The sequence below is a fragment of the Brachyhypopomus gauderio genome, chromosome 6 (genome assembly GCF_052324685.1).
Source record: "Brachyhypopomus gauderio isolate BG-103 chromosome 6, BGAUD_0.2, whole genome shotgun sequence".
Classification (NCBI taxonomy): Eukaryota; Metazoa; Chordata; class Actinopteri; order Gymnotiformes; family Hypopomidae; genus Brachyhypopomus; species Brachyhypopomus gauderio.
The window spans coordinates 27,683,010-27,697,294 of record NC_135216.1 but is presented as its reverse complement, the minus strand read 5'-3'; the positions used below and the strand labels follow the sequence as shown (position 1 = coordinate 27,697,294).

General features: G+C 44.0%; 1 protein-coding gene across 1 annotated transcript in view; it reads right to left on the bottom strand.

The window, feature by feature from the left end:
• Positions 1–14,285, bottom strand: part of scn4ab (sodium channel, voltage-gated, type IV, alpha, b) — a 40,661-nt gene that overhangs the window by 24,296 nt on the left and 2,080 nt on the right. The gene's annotated exons all lie outside the window — the stretch shown is intronic.

Sequence of the window (14,285 nt, the reverse complement as noted above, 5' to 3'; positions counted from 1 at the left end):
AGCTCAACTTTTTTTTTTTTTTTTTTTCCCTTTATTTACAATAATCGCTTACAAACAAAATCAAGGCACAAATGGTAATACAAGGAATCAGTTAAATAAGTTGAGTAGCATATGAACAAAAAAAATAAATAAATAATACATTAAAAATAAATAAATAAATAAATAAAATAATAAAACACATAATAAAACATGTATATTATATAGAGGTTTACATCAGACCAAAGTTTTTCATCAAAAAAATAAGTTTTTGAGCAGAATTACTTTTAACTAAAATTAGAGACTCCAAGAAACAATTAAGAAAAATTTTCAAATAACCTAAATTAGGATTCGTTTTGAAAAATCTACATTTATGAATAAAAAACTTTCCCATTAATATTAAATTATTTATTACAAATTCTGCACTGGAATTCTGCAGATAAATACCAAATTTAATTATTGTCAGATTCAAAGTCGGCAAATCGATTCCTTGACCTTGGAGCCAATCCCAAATACTACACCAAAAGTCTTGTATGACATGACACTGAAAGAAAAGATGATCTAAATCCTCCTCTTCACCATCACAGAATGAGCACCCTTGAGTATCAAATTTAAATCTAGACTTTAAAAAAGAATTAGTTGGATAGATGTCATTTAGAATTTTAAAATGGACTTCCTTTACTTTTGGAGGAAGAGGAAACGAAATGTATTTAGTTCTAATTTTATAAATTATATCTTGATCATAATCATTTAGAATATAATGCCTCTTAACCTGACCAGGATATAACACTTTCTGTAACAATCTCCGAGTGAACTTGTTAGTCATCTTTTTATCTTTAAAGTCTATATCTTCTATATAGAGTTGGCTCAAAACAGGAGAGGTCTTGGAATTACATACATCTTCTTTAACCATAGATTTAAGAACAGCTGGGAACGCTTTCATCAATTTGTTGTAAATCTTCACATCAAAAACAAGATTAAACTTCGAACAAAAGTCTTTGAACAATAATATAGTTCCATTGTCATCCATAAAGTGTGAAATGGCCCAAATTCCTTTCGAAAACAGGTTCTCAAAAAAAACAGATTTTCTGTTCAACAAAATATATCTGTTGTTCCAGACAGGAGAATTATGTGGTGTAAAATTATGTTTGTACAGAAGTTTCCAATACATCAGGACCTGTTGATGGAAATCTGACAGTTTGATAGGTAATTTATTATAGACAAAGTCGCATCTCAAAAGAAAATCAACTCCACCTACATTCTGAAAAACAAAATTAGGAATGATAAACCAGAAGGATTGTGAATCATTACAAAATGCTCTAAGCCAATTAAGTTTAAGAACACCATTCATGGAGCCAAAATCAATTACATTAACACCACCTTCCTCATGGTTTTTAACCAGATCTTCTTTTCTAATATAATGATATTTATTTTTCCATACAAAATTAAAGTTGAGTTTGTCTATGTCTTTAATAATGCCAGGCAGAACCGCCAGAGAAGATGCAGGATAGATCAGCCTGGATAAACTATCCATTTTGGTTTGCGCCATTAGTTTGAGACCCTTAAAAATGATGTGGTGCCAAAAGATGGAACCACAGATAACAACGTTGTCCCAAGGTGTCCCACAGAATGTGTGCAGGGGTGGAGGAAGATGGATTTGACAAGCTGACATTCATTTATTTACACTTATATATTTACATTTATGTTCTCCACTTTGTAAACAACAGAATCCCACCCATCTCCCGTCACAGTGAGGTTCAGTAGTTAATCGAAGACCAATCACCTGAAGAATATAATCTTTAGAGTTCAGCATGAACACATTTCAAAATTCAATTTCAATTTGATTATGAACAGTGACATAAAAAAATCATTGGATGAAGTTATAGATTTCAGAATGCTAATATGAAAGCAATGCTAATGTAGAAAGTCCAGTTATTTCATTTCTGTTGTAATATAGATCTCTAGTTCTCTGTAGTTCTATAGAATTCAATATTTTAAATGAACTACTGCAGGATTACAGTGTTGTTCTGTGGCCGGTCCTTGTACAGTCTTGCATTCCTTTAATTGTTTTCAGTTCCTTCTTTTCTCTTGACTTCTTCTGTCTTGCTCTCCAGAAATGAACGAGACTCTATCAATAGGGCTCTTTCTCCTTTTGTACTGCTTTAGTGGAATTCTGGGAAAACTCTTGGGTTAGAGTCCACATTCTGAAACTTTTTCATCGCAACAAAGTTTTAATTGACTTGGAATGCGTGCGGGAAGAGCTGCTAGCCCAGACGTCAGAGGGGGGCTCAACGTCCAAGAACATCCTGGTTCAGGAACGACGGTTTCTGACTGCAGGGCACCCACTGCACTCTTTCAGCTCTGTATGTTTGCTTTGTTTCTGTTCCTTTGATGGTTGGGGTTGGCCATTGATGATGTGAGGCTATTTTTGTGTGCAGATGGAGCGTGTGTAGAACAGGTGCTTTCAGATACAACGCTGTATTCTCTCACACGGGGCTCTTTAATACGTCCCTGTGAACTGCACTTGCATTGCAAGCATTGGTTGAGGGACACACTCCAAGCAGCTGATAGCATGAATGCGGTGGTGCATATTCACAAGGATCTTTTAGTTTTAATTAATTTTAGTGAAATAATATATTTGTCTTTCATGTTTTGCAATTTTTTTTAGTAAATAGAGCCTTTGGATTACTAGAGTCAGTTATTGAAGCAAATGTTTCAGAATGATGTGGCTTATGGCCAAAACTAGCTCATTAAAACATTTAGAGCCATTTGGTGTGTGTGTGTGCGCATGCGTGCGTGCGTGGGTGCATGTGTGTCATCCCACAATTCCTTACTGACCATAATCTGAAATCCATTCAATATAAAACCCTAGTCAGGAAACCCTGAAGCTTCCACACCAGTGTTTGGTGCTGGACCATCAGACCTTCTACATCTAGGGACACATCTAGGGACACTTCTAGGGACACTTCTAGGGATAAAAGGTTTGTTAACCTTCATAACCTTCAGCCTTTATCCAGAACTCAGAGCTGAGGCCTGGGTGGACTGTGGTCACTGGGTCGGCGGCTCCTGAGCAGGGATGCAGCTCAGGCCCTAGCACCCTTGGACGAGTGCACAAGGGCAAAAGGGATAGAGGGCTGCGTACTGGAACACAGCCCCAGTGCGTAGCGCTGCCGTGCGCCCTCCACGCTGCGATGAACATGAGCAAATGCACTGACATGCTGAAGCGTACACTCTTCTTAAGGAACCATCCCTCTAATGACACATCTATTGAAGTAGATCTTGCCATTCTTGCAGGTTTCGCAGTGTCGGTCATGAGAGGAGCTGAACCAGGGGCAGCTGCTGTAGGCCGTCACGGTGCCGCGCGGCATCGGGTTTCCTCGCTACTGATGACTTGACTCATTCCGCAGACCCCCCCCCCTTACCCCAACTCAGCCACACATCCTAACCCCTCCCCTTCACACCGTGCCAGTCCTTAGGCTCCGCCTCCCCACATTCCACGTCTCCACCAAAGATCTCCAGCAAAGTCGGATCTCCACCAAAATCGCTCTGCTTCGGCAAAACGCAGCTCCGCCTTTAATGAAGGGAACAGTTCCTTGGCAGTATTTTGGTAGAGTGGTAGAGTTACATGCTGAGTCCTCTGCCCTCCTTCCACTGAACGTCAGCCCTGTTAGCTGATCCTGCATCCTCTCAGCCAGAGATCGATGACGCACAATATTTCCCCACAAACTTTGGTCTGGTCACCTATGGAGGAGACAGCACTCTTAAAACTGTCTCTGCGTCTTATTGTCTCTGTCTCTGTGCCCCTTGGTCTGACTTTCTCTCTCTGTGTCCATCTCTCTCTCTCTCTCTCTCTCTCTCTCTCTCTCTCACACTCTTTCTCTGCATGCTGCTATGTACTGATCTCTGTTGAGAGGAATAGCACATTTCGCTGTAGCTTCAGATACTCGTTAAGTAGTGAGCTCATTAATCTCCAGGTGAGCTCATTAATCCCCAGGTGAGCTCATTAATCCCCAGATGAGCTGGGATTAATTTCCCAGCTGACCTGAGTCTAGCCAGGTGCTGATGCCTTTTAGCAGGCGCAGTGTTGACCACTGCACACCGCTCTTGTTGTCCTTATACTCAACGTTGTATGTTTATTCATGTCTGTGTTTATTATATCGGTTTTTAATTCCTGTTGTATAGGTTTGAGTCATTGTTTATTTGCTATACTTGGCAATGGCATTGATTCCTGTAGTTTAGTAGTAGTCTGGTTCAAGGGGATCTTGCATTCTGACCTATTTGTGGTACTGTCTAGGATGCATTCTGGGAACAGATTTCAAAGCAATTTGTAAGTCTACTAAATGCCCAAAACGAGTATTTCGCGGTAGGTGTGAACCCAAGTGCTCTGGCGCCGGCCTGACGCCTCAGAGTAACGTCTCCTGCCCTGACATGTCTCCTGCTGACACACCGCCACGCAACACACGGACACCCAGCGGCTTGTGGCGTCCATGTCCCAAAGGGGGGGGAGACACACTGGGTCCAGACCAGGCCATTAAAACCTCGAATAACCCAACACATCCCACCTAACAATAAACAGAGATAAGCTCTGGGGCCGGAGGGCAGCGTGCAGTATGCATGTTTTCACCCTACGCTGGTGGCAGGGTAGTACAGCGCGTACCGCTGGTGACTAGAAATACCCCATTGTGATGGGGCCAGAGAACATGATTCATGTGAGCCCCACTTCCCACAGTGATGTAACTAAACCACAAACTGGGGGACAGCACATGCAATATAAAACCACAGTCTAAAACAGACTGGTTAGTGGCTTTTATGCTCTAAATGCGAGCAGTTCACCTCTAATGGTTCTTAAATTAATGCATAATATGCTGCTTGAGGTCAGTGAAAAAAGATTTTTTGTCTCTTTATGTAAAACAGCATCATCAGCATACCAGCATTCGTTCACTGGTTAAGACATAATTAAGACATAATTAAGACAAAATTAAGACATAATTAAGACAAAATTAAGATAAAATGAATATGTGGCAGTCCTACTATACAGTATATACATACGGCTATATTGCTCTGAGGTATTTCACACTGCCCTCGAGGGTCAGAGGTCAGAGAGTACATGGCCAGTCCACTTTCCTGCATCATTCGACACTCCTAGATAAGCTCCCTCATGAATGTTCATCCATCCATCTTTACCACTTAATCCCACTAATTGGGTTCATGGGGGGCTGGAGCCAATCCCAGTATCATCAGTCAAAGGCAGGTACACCATGGGCAGGTCACCAGTCCACTACATGGCCAACACACACACACACACACACACACACACACACACACACACACACACACACACACACACACACACACACACACACCTACAGGCTATTTAGAGTGACCAATCAACCTAACACACATGTCTTTGGTCTGTGGGAGGAAACGAGTCCCCAGAAAACCCACACAAGCACACTCCACACAGAGCAGACCGGACCAAGAATCGAACCCAGACCTCCTTTCCTGTGAGGCAACAGTGCTAAACCAAAACAGAAAATTAGACTAGGACTCAGTGGAGAGATGATTGCGGAGGACAGATTGCATGTCCACACACAGTCCTCTGGAGAATCACACACACCTGCCATCTAGAAAAACACACACAAACACCAGACCTCTGGAGAATCACACACACACCAGCCCTCTAGAAAAACACACACAAACACCAGGCCTCTGGAGAATCACACACACACACCAGCCCTCTGGAAAATTACACACACACCAGCCCTCTGGAGAATCACACACATACACACACACCAGCCCTCTGGAGAATCACACACACCAGATCTCTGGAGAATCACAAACACCAGATCTCTGGAGAATCACTCACACACCCGCCCTCTGGAGTCAGCATCTATAGATCAGGCCACAGTCAAAAAACTCAGAAGACAACATAACAAGACACATAAGGAAAGCTTAACATGTGGTATAATGTGTCTAAAGGAAGAATGTTCAGGTTAAAGACATTAGAAATGCAGTGATGTAGATATGAACCAAAGTAATAAACTACAATATTTAGACACAACAACTTTCCTCTCATGATTTTCATCTGCAATGGACTTTAACAAAGTAGTATGTGTTATTAGTAGAGGAGTATTCAAGTTGATAAAGTGGACTTAGATGTTATATCTACACATGACTGTTATAGCTATATAAGCAACATAAAGTTGAAGCAAATGTACTCAAATAATCATCTTTCTGACAGTTTTTACACACCATTTGTGCACATAGATTAATCTGATCCACAGGTGTCTGTTTTGTAGACGCATCCAAGCTTTTAATGGTAGCAGGGTTTTGACTAGTTAGACAAGCTTTCACCTAGTACCCCAGAACGAGATCATACCCACTCCACAACCATATCAGCGCCAACACCGGCCCGCCATAGATCTGCCTTCAGTAGGCCTGCAACTATGCGGATCAAGCAACACACCAGACTGTCCTGCAATCAGTAATAAAGTGCCTGGGGATTTCAGTCCGTGGGCGTGACATTTACAGACCAATTTACTGCACACGTACTTCACACGTTCCTCAAACAGGTCACGTCTAGCGGAGAAGCTGTCTGAGGCCAGGAATGCCAGAGCTGGGGCACGTAGGGGCCGGAGAAGTGTCACGGCGTGGCGCTGGCATGGTGAAAAAGTCACCACAAGTCACCACAACTGGGCAGCTTGAAAAGGTGGAGAATGTTTCTGGGTACTGTGGCGCACGTGAGTGCCTCGCAGGCGCGTGCCTCTCTCGCACGTGAGCGACGGCTGGACGGCGAGGGTTTGTGAGCATGGGGCTTTATCTGCTCTAACCCGGAGATCAGGGAGCCGCTAAGCCACGAAATGGTTCATGACAACGTGAAGTCCAGCTGAAGTCGAGCTGAAGTTCATGTGTGTCTGTACGATTTAGATAACGAGTGTCCTACTGGCTCATTTCCAGTTCAACTGTGCAGCTTATCAAGATCTTAAAGTGCTTTTCAAAGGAAGAAAAGATTCATAACGTAGTCATACGTGGCAGAATTTCAAATGTTGAATACCGGCCATCAGCCTGTAGAAACATGTTATGACTGCTGTACTTCCTGGGGGCATCTTGTCTGTGTCTTATATGTGTTTGATGCACAGACGTGTTACTGCAGGGCTGTACCCTGTGACCAGTTACGAGGGCTGCACACTGTGACCAGTTATGAGGGCTGCACACTGTGACCAGTCACGAGGGCTGTACCCTGTGACCAGTGACGAGGGCTGCACCCTGTGACCAGTTACGAGGGCTGTACCCTGTGACCAGTTACGAGGGCTGTACCCTGTGACCAGTGACGAGGGCTGCACCCTGTGACCAGTTACGAGGGCTGCACCCTGTGACCAGTTACGAGGGCTGTACCCTGTGACCAGTTACGAGGGCTGCACCCTGTGACCAGTTACGAGGGCTGCACCCTGTGACCAGTTACGAGGGCTGCACCCTGTGACCAGTTACGAGGGCTGCACCCTGTGACCAGTTACGAGGGCTGCACCCTGTGACCAGTTACGAGGGCTGCACCCTGTGACCAGTTACGAGGGCTGTACCCTGTGACCAGTTACGAGGGCTGTACCCTGTGACCAGTTACGAGGGCTGTACCCTGTGACCAGTTACGAGGGCTGCACCCTGTGACCAGTGACGAGGGCTGTACCCTGTGACCAGGGCTGTACCCTGTGACCAGTGACGAGGGCTGCACCCTGTGACCAGTTACGAGGGCTGGCCTGTTCCCAGTGCTACACACCCCAGTGCCAAGCCATCCATCAGCAGCTTGTGTGAGACCCCCTGACTGGCCTGATAGTGGGACGCCATTACCACGCTCCTCACGATAGGGAGGCCCTGCTCCCTCCCTCCCTCCCCAGCCAGCTTCTTGAGGCCGGTCTTATCGCATGGCACCATCTCCCCCCCCCCGGTACCGTCACCCTCTACGGTCAGACGCCACGTCTCTTGGCCCTCGCCAAGTAGCCAGAAGTGCTCAGACTGTGGTGGAGGCGGTGCTAGCGGCTAACAGGCCAGCCTATCAGCTCCCTACGTGAGGCTCGGTGGGTCCCTCCCATCAACCTGCACAGATGCCTGCAGTGGGGACACTTAGCGCGCTTAGTGCAAAGCTCAAGGCACCTACTTAGCTTCCTCATCCATGCCTCCAAAAGCTATTACACCCCCCCCCCACACACACACACACACACCACACACACCTCATACACACACCCCTCAAGAATCAGAATTTTCTCTCTAATGTTCGTTCATACCATTCAACACATCTTGTTTCTGTCTAGCAGAGCAAGGTGCTGGCAACATTAAAGTAATGGGTTTGATTCCCAGGGAGCACGCATGCTGTCACACTGATAAATATACCCACATCACTCTGGAAAGGAACACCGGCCAGATCCTCTAATATCCCTGATTATCAAGACCTTGCTGCAGCAAAGGGCAATGACTGGCCAGTGTTTATTAAATAAAGGCATGTTTTTACATTACTAGTTTCACAATATGTTACAGGTGTAATGAATGAAATGTGCAGGTCATAAATAAAGGATTATTAATTTTCTCATGTGGAGTAAGACGTATCTCTCTGAAGTTTTTTCTCTGTTTCAATAATGGTAATATTTTAATAGTATTTGATATGTCTCAATCTGCTCAGCGCACACACACACACACACACACACACACATACACACACACACTGTAAAGCACTTTTAGTTGCATGTAGGTAATGTAATGTAATAAAGTAAATAAGATGGAACAGAGTTAGAGTTTCTTAACTAAAAGCAGATCTAAAGAGGAAGGTTTTGAAACTCTTCTTGAAGCTGTGCAGTAATGAAATGCCTCTGAGCTCTTCAGGAAGAGAGTTCCAGAGCTTTGGGCCATAGTGGCTAAAAGCCCCCTCGCCAATCTTTAATCAGCTTTTAGGAATCACCAGTAGATTACAGTTTGAAGACCTGAGAGACCTGACTGGAACATATCTAACCATCATTTCACTGAGGTAAAGAGGAGCAAGACCATGAAGACATTTAAAAACCATCACTAGAACCTTAAAATCTATTCTAAAGCTGACAGGTAACCAGTGTAGTGAGTGGAGTGCAGGTGTAATATGATCTCTCTTTCTCCTGCGGGTCAGAACCCTTGCAGCCGCGTTCTGAACTCGCTGTAGGTGAGAAATAGAGCTCTTTGGAAGAGCAGATAGAACAGCGTTACAATAATCTAGCCTTGATGTGATAAATGCATGGACAAGTTTTTCACTGTGAGCAGGAGAGAGCATATCTCGGACCTTAGTGATGTTTCGAAGGTGAAAATATGCTGTCTTGCATGTAGTCATGATGTGTGATTTGAAGCTGAGCTCATGGGGCAGTCATGGCCTGGCGGTTAGGGAACTGGTCTTGTGACTGGAGGATCGTGGGTTTGATTCCCAGACCTGAGGCCATGACTGAGGTGCCCTTGAGCAAGGCACCTAACCCCAACTGCTCCCCGGGCGCCGGGCTAGGGCTGCCCACCGCTCTGGGCACGTGTGATCCACAGCCCCCTAGTAATCACTTGTGTGTGTGTGTGTTCTAACTGCACAGATGGGTAAAAAGCGGAAGACAAATTTCGATTGTGGTGAAAGATCACAATTGACAGAAATATGGCACATTTTCAAATGTAACACCCAGGTTCTTAGCACATTGTTTGGCATTCAGATTCATTTGATTTAAATAAGTCTGGACATCATTCCTTTGTGAATCACTGCCAAGATCAAGAACCTCTGTCTTCTCTTTATTTAATTGCAGAAAATTGTCAGACATCCATGTCTGTATATCATCTATGCAGTCAAACAGTGAGCAAATTGATTTTATGGCTTTATGTTCTAGAGAAATGTAACTTAAGTGCTTTTAAAACTGAACTGAACTGCTATTATAACTGAACTGCTTTTATACCTGAACTGAACTGCTATTAAACCTGAACTGCTATAATAACTGAACTGCTATTATATCTGAACTGAGCTGCTACGAAATCTGAACTGAGCTGCTATTAAACCTGAACCGAACTGCTATTAAACCTGAAGTGAACTGCTATAATAACTTGAACTGCTATTAAAAGTTTCATTACAACACATTCTGATGCCTCTAGTATGACTCTAATAATTAGGCAGAAATTCACTTGCCTAACTTCCTCCTACACGTGTTTTAAAAATATTATTATTATTATTATTGTTATATATTATTTAAAATATTATTAGGATTATTAATAAAATATTGTTATCTTCATGTTACACCAAGATGGACTTTATTTATCCCTCACATCTTTTCCTTTTTTCTCTCTTTTTAAATTGTTGTCATGGTGACCGGCGTGGGCCAGAGGAGGATGGGTTCCCCCCCTGAGTCTTGGTTCCTCTCAAGGTTTCTTCCTCATGGAGGGAGTTTTTCCTTGCCACTGTCGCCCTTGGCTTGCTCACTGGGAGCTTGGACTCTGACACTTGTAAAGCGGCTTTGTGACAACAACTGTTGTAAAAAACACTATATGAATAAAATTTGATTGATTGACATAAATGATATAAACTATATATTGGATAATAATATAATAAAATTATTAAATGTATTTAATTGCTTATTAAACATAATTACACACATATATATATACATATATATACAGACCAAATATAAAGCAATGATTTAACTTCTCATCCATTTCCCAGGAATTACAAACTTGTCAGATATGAAATTTCTGTTATCATGTGGTGCGGCCCTTCAGTGGCGGGGGTCGTGGGGTCGTGGGGGTGGGGGGGCTCTCACTGCGGCCAGCCGGTTGTTTGGATAGGAGGGGGAGCGTAACTCTCCTGTTTCACACAGGCCAGCCAAGCGAGCTGGGGGGGGAGAGATGGAGCCAGCGGTGTGGGGAGCGCCAGCTCACATTTCAGCCCGGGCACCAGCGCCCAGCGGCAGCGGCCAGATTAATCCGGACCAGTGCTCAAGTGAGAGTATCATTACTCCACCAACTATTACTCCAGTACTCGTTCAATTATTACTCAAGTAAAAGCTACTTTATAGTTATACTTTATAGTTATAGTTACTTATATAGGGATAATGTTTATAGAGGTTTTTTGCTGTTAAATATGGGGGTGAGTGTTTATAAGGTTTATATTTTATTAAATAGGCGTGAGTGTTTATAAGGTTTGTATTTTATTAAATAGGGGGTGAGTGTTTATAAGGTTTATTTTATTAAATAGGGGTGAGTGTTTATAAGGTTTATTTTATTAAATAGGGGTGAGTGTTTATAAGCAAGCAACATGGTGGCTTGGTGGTTAGCACGTTTGCCTCTCAGCACTGGGGTCTTGGGTTCAAGTCCCTATCTGAGTGGAGTTTCCATGTTCTCCCTGTGTCTGCGTGGGTTTCCTCCGGGATCTCCGGTTTCCTCCCACAGTCCAAAAACATGGAGGTTTGGTAAATTGGCATTCCCTGACAATTCTCCCTGAGTGTGTGTCTGTGTCTCTCTGTTCAATAAAAAACAGTAGTGTGTGTGTGTGCTTGTATGCCCAGTGGTGGATGGTGCTCTGCCACTAGGGTCTGTCCTTTCTCCCCTTCCTGCACCCCATTCAGTCCCCCAGGGGGCTGTGGATCCCGGTAGAGAGTACGCTGTGCGCAATTGGCTGCCGCTTCTCGCCTGTGTGTGTGATTGGTTGTCTGGGACTTGTACCTGTGTTAAATTGTAAAGCGCCTTGGGTATTCTGAAAGGCGCTATATAAATCGAACATTCATTCATAAGGTTTATTTTATTAAATAGGGGGTGAGTGTTTATAAGGTTTATTTTATTAAACTGGATGTTACTGTTTATAAATTACATCAGGTATGCTTTGATATGAAATAGCAATTACATATTACTAAAAGTATATTTTATAAATTATAAGTTATAAGTTACACTTATAATATGTGCAAAGCTGATTTTGCCTATATGTGTCCTCAGGAAGTTCAGTGTCCAGCAGTAGTCTGACGAGACAGAGGGGCTCTCTTCTCCTGATACTGCAGTATGCTAATGATATACTGAGGTTTAACCTATTTGCGTAAAAGTACATTTTTGACATTGCAGATATACTCCAGTAAGAGTATAATCTTTTAAAACAATGCTTAAAAGTACAATTTGTTCAAAATAATGTTACTGAAGGGAATGTAATGAGCTACTACCCACCTGAGTGGTTCAGCACTTTATTTTGCAATGATGAGGAGAATAAAATATTTCTGTAATGCCATCATCTCTCTCTCCCTCTCTGCCTGTTTCTTTCTCTCTCTCTCTCTCTCTCTCTCTCTCTCTCTCTCTCTCTCACACACACACACACACACACACACACACACACACACACACACACACACACACACACACACACACACAGAGGCCAGTAGAGATCACTAATACATCTTCATTACATTTCCCCTGCTGAAGGTTGGGGCCGAGAGCTGGCTAGCGTTAGACGTGTGAGGAGCTTCAACACCTTCCACAGACCACGCAATCAGTCGCCATGCCTACAGTGTCGCAGAACCTCAAAGTGTCTGTCACCATGGCAGTGACCTGCCGCTGACCTCGCCAGCTAAGCAATTGCTCAGAAGAGCCGGCAATACACCCCCGACCAGCAGAAAAACAGACGTTCAATTTCAGCAACAAAAATATCTGGCAGCCATACAAAGGCGGTTTGGTCTTCGCACAGTGCTGAGAGTCCAGAACAAGACCGCATGCACACTGGGCCTGTTCAGCTCCCCAATGTCATGATGGGCAGGGGACACACAGGCCCTGGACACACTGGGCAGGGGACACACAGGCCCTGGACACACTGGGCAGGGGACACACACGACCCTGGACACACTGGGCAGGGGACACACACGACCCTGGACACACTGGGCAGGGGACACACAGGCCCTGGACACACTGGGCAGGGGACACACAGGCCCTGGACACACTGGGCAGGGGACACACAGACCCTGGACACACTGGGCAGGGGACACACAGGCCCTGGACACACTGGGCAGGGGACACACAGGCCCTGGACACACTGGGCAGGGGACACACAGGCCCTGGACACAGCAGACAGGGTTCACTGCCTGACACGCTGCCGAACAAATTCAGGGCAAGAACTCTGCTCAGCATGGACCAGTCAGGCCCGGTTCTGCACCTCACACAGGAATCCCTGCTGGTTTTTACTCAGAATGGACTGGCAATTGAAACACATGAACCTATGATCTCTCTCTGTTCTTCGATCTGTTCTTCTATCCTTCTATCTCTCCTCTTATCTCTTCTCTTCTATCTGCACTTCTATCTGCTTTTCTCTCTCTTCTCTTCTACCTGCTCTTCTCTCTCTTCTACCTGCTCTTCTCTCTTCTCTTCTATCTGCTCTTCTCTCTCTTCTCTTCTCTCTGTTCTTCTATCTCCTCTCTTCTCTCTGCTCTTCTATCTCCTCTCTTCTCTCTGTTCTTCTATCTCCTCTCTTCTCTCTGCTCTTCTATCTCCTCTCTTCTCTTCTATCTCTTCTCTTCTCTCTGCTCTTCTATCTCCTCTCTTCTCTCTTCTCTTCTATCTCCTCTCTTCTCTCTGCTCTTCTATCTCCTCTCTTCTCTCTTCTCTTCTATCTCCTCTCTTCTCTCTGCTCTTCTATCTCTTCTCTTCTCTCTGCTCTTCTCTCTTCTCTCTTCTCTTCTATCTCTTCTCTTCTCTCTGTTCTTCTATCTCCTCTCTTCTCTCTGCTCTTCTATCTCTTCTCTTCTCTCTGCTCTTCTCTCTTCTCTCTTCTCTTCTATCTCTTCTCTTCTCTCTGTTCTTCTATCTCCTCTCTTCTCTCTTCTCTTCTATCTCCTCTCTTCTCTCTGCTCTTCTATCTCTTCTCTTCTCTCTGCTCTTCTCTCTTCTCTCTTCTCTTCTATCTCCTCTCTTCTCTCTGTTCTTCTATCTCCTCTCTTCTCTTCTATCTCCTCTCTTCTCTCTGTTCTTCTATCTCCTCTCTTCTCTCTGTTCTTCTATCTCCTCTCTTCTCTCTGTTCTTCTATCTCCTCTCTTCTCTCTGCTCTTCTATGTCTGCTCTTCTATTTGCTCTGCTTCTCTGTTTTTCTCAGTGATCCTCAGTACTCAAAGGCATGGCTAAATAGAGAACCATTTTAAATGGCACAGTAACGACAAACTGGCAATTAAAACGTCTCTTATTCTGTGTAAATCACATGATGCTATTACTAATGTGTATGAAAGAATAGGATAACAAACCTCTTACAAACTTTAGCCTTTGGGCCAACAGACAACAGGATGCTGCAGTAAATAACAGGAGTTGTTTTCAG